Consider the following 6,488-nt stretch of genomic DNA (forward strand, 5'->3'; position numbering starts at 1 on the left):
TTAAAGAATCCACTGAACTATTTTTTCCTTGGGTGGGTTATTCGGATCATTATAAAGTACCTCAGTGCCTAACACAGTGCCAGGTACATTACTCATACCCAATAAGTATTTGTTAAAATGTAAGCACATAAATATTAGAGGTGAAGAAGAACTTTAGAAGTCATCTAATCCAATCTGACTCATTAGGGAACTTCCGAGAGAAAAGGCAACTGATTCACCACTTTCATAAGCCAATTACTCAGTTGTTGAAAAATTCTTATTCTTAGAAAATTCTTTTTTTTATGTTAAGGCAAATGATCTATAAATTTAGGGTATTAGCTCTGATTCTGCCTTCCAGAAGTGCACAGAATAGATTTCTATTTTTAAAAATTTTTTTACATTTATTTATTTTTGAGAGACAGAGACAGAGCACAAGTGGGGGAGGGCCAGAGAGAAAGGGAGACACAGAATCCAAAGCAGGCTCCAGGCTCCAAGCTGTCTGCACAGAGCCCAATGCGGAGCTCAAACTCACAAACTGTGAGATCATGACCTTAGCCAAAGTCGGACTCCTAACTGGCTAAGCCACCCAGGCATCCCTGTTTGTTTGTTTTAAATTTTATATTATTTTTCCTGAGTCTTCCTTCAATTACTGCACTACAGTTCATAGATCCACTCAGTATCTTCCATTCCAGGCCAGATATGTCCAATAACTTCCATACTCCTCATATAAACCAGATGTCAATTCAGGACAGTCGGTCCTTTGAGATTTAAATAAAATTGGCTAAAGCCTTCTATTCCACATCCTGTGGGAAATCCAGGGCCCAACCCAAGGTTTCTGTGAACTCCAGGGAACTTATGTTCTTAAGGTAACCTCTGGCTTTGAGTTTCTAGTTCTATAGAATTGTCTTACTCATTTCTTTGTCTTGAATTTTCTCAACTCTCTACCCAATCATGATCCTGACATAAGCTCATCCTCTTGAACCCTTAAAACCACACACATGTCATACCTGGGTGCATGAGAGAATTTACTGATAGTGATGATAGAGAAATTTCCACTGTTAGATATGACTTGAAAATAAATAAATATTTGATGATACAGTTCTTTAAATCTCTTAATCATTATACCAATGAGAACTTATTATTTGCCCTCTTTTTCTTTGGATTATGTGTTTTAGCATATTGCCTTCATTCCCCTCTATTCATTCTTTCCCCATTTTCTACTCTTTTTTTCTAACGATATTCAAATTTCTGCTCATTACGTATGCAGGGCTCTCTCCTTCAAAGCAATGCCCACAAAATCTTCCACACCAAAGCTATTTATCAAAATATTTTCCTAAACAATAAGGGTATCTTCCTAAAAGAGTTCCTGCTTTATATCCCTTCTTCTGTCACTGGATGTGCTCATTAAACAAGCTTTACTTGTTAATATCTCTCCTAGAATAGAACTCCCAGATGGGACACAAGAGGTCTGAGAAAACACTTTAGTAATGTAAACACTGTACCTGATAGAGTTCCAGAATTTTGCCTAGATAAGACCTACATGTAATATAAATGCCAGACATGAATAACATGGTGTCTGTTATTTCTTCTCCCTCAAGGTATTTCAGCCAGCTAGAGATTTAATTTACATATGCACACACCAGTAGAATCCTTAGTTGTTACTCCAGCAAATATTCTGCAGTACGAACGGGATGCAGACACCCTAGGCACGTGACTCCCGTTCTGAGTGATGGACATGTTTTCTTATCTCTATGTATCTGGGGAAAGTTATAGTAATGTCACATGCATACTTTTAAATCTACATTTGATTGCTTATGGATGTCAAGATGTGACTTGGACTTTTTAAAGCATAAGAAAGCAATCAGAGAGATCCAGAATGATAATAACAACTTGGGAAAGCCCCAAATTTCGTCCACCAGTCGTCATTTCTGTAGACAGTTTTGGAGTTCCCTAGAAGGCTAAGTTGAAGTTGCATTCATAATTGATGGTTTGAAGGACAGAGGAACTTGGGACTCTTTCAGATCCAATTGTGTGTATTTCCTAAGTACTTACTTTGGGCCAGGTACTGTGCTAAATGCATAATATCTATTATCTCATTTCTTCCTCCCTAAAACCCTCGGCTGTAGGTAACTTTATTCTCCCCATTTTATAGATGAGGAGACTAAGGTATAGAGAAGTAAAACAGTGTACTCAAGGGGATCACAGCTAAGGAGCAGGCGAGTGAGCTGCCAACTCAGGCTAGCTTGAAAGCCAGTGTTCTTACCCCCTGCACTGTTCTCCCACCCCTCCCACCCTGAGAGGTGGGAGAAAAGAGATCAGGTAGAACATTTCTCTTTTTAATTTTAATTTTTATGCAGGGTGTCTCAACAGCCTCCTTTTGGGTCTTTGACATACCGTTATTGGCAAATTTAAACCAGGTAGCTAGTCGATTTTTTAAAGGGAGCCTGGAAGAGGAATTGCTTTTTTGTCTTTCCCTTGTGGGAGACAGAGCTGCAAAAGAAGTAATGGGAGAGTTCACTGAATTTTAAAGAGAAGAGAGCCATTTGGCTCAGAGCAGGCATGAAGAGGTTACCAGGGAGATGCAGGGGTGACAGCTATCAGAGATGAACTGGCCCTATCTTGGTCTCTGTAGAAATGTCAGTCCCTTTCAGAGAGGATTATTTTACATCTTTATTAAAGTGTCTCAGGAGATCAATCTTATTAAACAAAACCAATGGGTGAAAGCATGTAATTAAGCTAAGCAATTTTTGTTCTTAATGCCTTGAATACCTGTTTGTATGGGGGCTGAACATCAAATAGCTTCCTCAGGCAAAAGATGGTGGGAGCCATAGAGTTACAGTAGTTAGAATTCTCTGGACAATTAAGAGTCCTCATCTTTCCCCAGGAGCCGAGCTCACTTTCTAAAACATACACAGAAAACACATACATGAGGATGCTTACAGTCTGGAATGTCAGAATCAGAGAAACTTCTTGGGACATCACCCACTTCATTGATTTGCTTATTGATTCCTTTAATATTTAGTAAGGGCCTAATGTGTATCAGACACTAGGAACCCAAGAGTGAATAAGGCATATTCCTGGTCTCAAGGAATGTATAGTCTAGTAGGAAACACAGCAGGCTTCTTTTAGTATTTTGTAGGAATCCATTCTATGTTTCCTTCCTTTTCTTCTATTTTCACTTTATATTCTCACCTAGGTGATCTTGGCCATTCTCATGAAATCATACCACTTTTATGAAGATGATTCTCAAATATATATCACCTGTCCGTTTTTCTCTTTGGAATGTCACATCTATATACTTACCCATCTATATGTTTTTCAACTTAAATGAGTCATGTGAAACTTAAAGTTCACATGACCAAACTTAACTTTCAGTTGTCCTCCAAAATCCATCTCCAACCATCTGCCGTCTTGATAAATGGACCCGTAATCCACCTTGGGCTTCAAATCAGAAACCTGAGAGATACACTGAACTTTCTCTCTTCTCTTACCCTCTGTGTCCAATGGATACACAAGCCTTTTTCCTGCTCCTTTCAACAATTCTCTCATTAGATTATGACTCCTCATCCCTCTTAACCTTTATTACTCTAAACCTCTAATATCTTTCCCAGAGTGACTACAATAGCCTCCTAACCAGTTTCCTTGCTTCTGTTATCCATCTGCAACCTAATCTTCATACAGCAGCCAGAGTGGCCTTCTCAAAGTATAAATTGGACTATCTCTATTCTGCATAAATTAGCTCAATGTTCACAATAATTATAATATTCTACAAGGCCTCTCAGATATGGCTCTACCTACCCGCAACCGCTTCTTAGAAATCTCAGCCCTCACAGCCTAGTTTGGCTTGATAGTGGGTTACAGTGGGAGAGTATATGTGAGAGACTCTAAAGTCCTTATAACAATACTAACACATGCCCAATTCTGTACTAAATGGTTTACTTATAGAATCCTTTATCTCAATGAAGGCATTAATATACCCATTCTACAGATGAATAAATATAGATGTGATGTCACTCAGCTAGTAATTGGAAGAACCTGGACTCAACCCTAGGCCTCTCTCACTTGAAGGTGAACCCTATATCTAATTTATACCTGTTGTGCTGCTTAATGCTGTCTTAAATTGTACAGTATCATTAACTCTTTGAAATAAAATTTGAACCCAGAACTCTAAAGCCTGTGTTGTTTTGATGCTACTGGGATAGCTTTTCCTTTTCTACCAAGAAGCCTTCCATGGAGACCAGGAAGCCACCAGCATTGTGCTAGCGGTGCAGAAGAAATTTTCAATGTCCCTAGTAGTTACAGTCAACCCTGGTATCGTAAGCTCATGGAGAACTTTCATAAAATAATGATATGCAGGCCCTCTCTTCAGGAAGTGTGATCGGATTAGACTGTGGTAGAACATGTGCTCTGGGTGTATTTTTTAAATATGTCTAAGTGATTCTAACTTGTATCCAGGATTAAGAAGCTGTTCTAATTTGGTAGGAAGGTGCCTGGTTCAAGTTGAGATGATCCTCAGAGGCTGTTTCTCCTATTTTAAGCCCACTGGCTAGTTCAGGTGAGCAGGCATCTTCAGCGCCTGCTTGACTAGAGTCTGAGGGAGAGCCCACATCACTTCCTGGATGATACTCTTGGACAAGGGAACCCTTTGAGAGGCAAATATGATAAAGGGGGTTTCTAGAGCCTACTTGGTTACAGGGAATCATTTGAACAATAGTTTCAGATCTCCTCCAAAAATTAATTTCATGCTAAACAGCTTCTGAGGAAATGTAATCAATGTTTCTCTTCCTACCATCCTTCTGCTATTTCTTTAAATAGATGGGTGATTCCTGAAGGTTGAGGGCCCATTTATCCCTTGGGACAACTTTGAAAGCTTGGTTAAATTCTGCAGGGAGTTCGGGGGAAGGATGCAGAATTAAGGAGAAGGTGTGGGTAGAAGAAGCAGACATTAGTAAGCTCTCTCATTTTCCTATTCCACTGAACTGCCTCATGCAGATTTAAGATGATCCCTCAGCAAATTAAACTGGAAGTTAGAATATACTACTTTTCACCTTAAGGAGGAAGAATCATCATATTGTTTGCAGTCTGCAAATCTTACCCTGCAGTGCAAAGATTACCTTGACAATGGATACCTTCCTGTTTTTTATTATCATCACATCATCACAGAATACTATTAACAGAAGCAAAATAGTTGAAGTTTCATTCTACTCCCTTTATGACTAGAAGCCTGAACTCTGGAGCTTGATTTTTTAGCAGATTAGATTCTTTAGATTCTGAGAATGTGCCCTTTATTAATGGACTGTTTTAGGCAAATTACTTTGCCTCAGTTCCTCTACCTATAAAATGGGCAGTCTGTTTTATTTGGATTAAAGTAATATGTGTGGAGTACTTATAATTGTTCCTGACACTTAGTAAATACTATATAAATATTTTTCTTAAAATATTATAAAATATAGCCCACAACCACACAGATTAACTGCTAGTTTGTCAAACTCTGATGAGAAATCTAGGAGAATGTTTAGTCTTTGAGTTTAGTGGTATTTCCTATCCTATATATATTTTATTATAAGGTAGAGGGTAGATAAGACTTCTCTATGCTATTCTCATCATCTTTCAGCTCATCAAAAAGCCTGGGTTATTAGCTGCGGCCTCCTTGGAGGCTCCATGCACCATTGCTAATGTCAGTAGAGACACCTAACATCCCTTCTTGGGTACTATTTCATCTGTCTGCTCCTATGCTTTCTTAATCTTTTCAATTCCTTTGTTTCCCCCAAGTTCCACTCCTTAGATTCTGCCTAATCATCTACTCAGGCTGGCATAAGTTATCATTTATATACGTCTCTTGCTTCCAACACTGCTTAAAGGTTGGAGACTAGATCTGGAGAGTAGAGGTAGGAAGACAAGACGATGCCCTCACCATGGTTTGGTCACAGAATCAGTCTCTGCACGACAATCAGACCTTTCATTCTATCAATATTGCATGCTTGCTGGTGTGGTTTTTTTTTTATTCAGCAACATGCTAAAATTTTTCTCAGCCATTTATTTTCTTGGATTGTTATGTGTCCGCTTCCATGGGAAATCTATCTATCTCACTGTGAAATCATAAATAATAGCTGCCACTTATTGAGCACCTAAATGTGCCACACATAAACTATATTGACTCTGTGTATGCCAAGACCCCTCAAAAGTAGGCAAGTGTTATAATTCTAATTTAGAGTCAAGGGAACCAAGAATAGAGGGATTCCTTCATCTATATGATGCTGCTTTTCAAGAGCTTAAAATGGTGAATCACTTTAAGAACCACAGGCACCAAAATAATTAAAGACTGCTTTAACCACATTTTAACATTTATTCTTTGAAACTTCACAATGAAGCATTCATTATCTTTCCCATTTTTTAAATAGGAAAACCAAATTTGAGAAGATTTAAAGGGCATGCCCTAGGTGACACAGCTATTACAAAATTGGGACAAAAAGCCAGGTCTCCTGACATGAAATCCACATCCTGACCAC

Source organism: Suricata suricatta, chromosome 6 (assembly GCF_006229205.1).
Source record: "Suricata suricatta isolate VVHF042 chromosome 6, meerkat_22Aug2017_6uvM2_HiC, whole genome shotgun sequence".
NCBI classification, from domain to species: Eukaryota; Metazoa; Chordata; class Mammalia; order Carnivora; family Herpestidae; genus Suricata; species Suricata suricatta.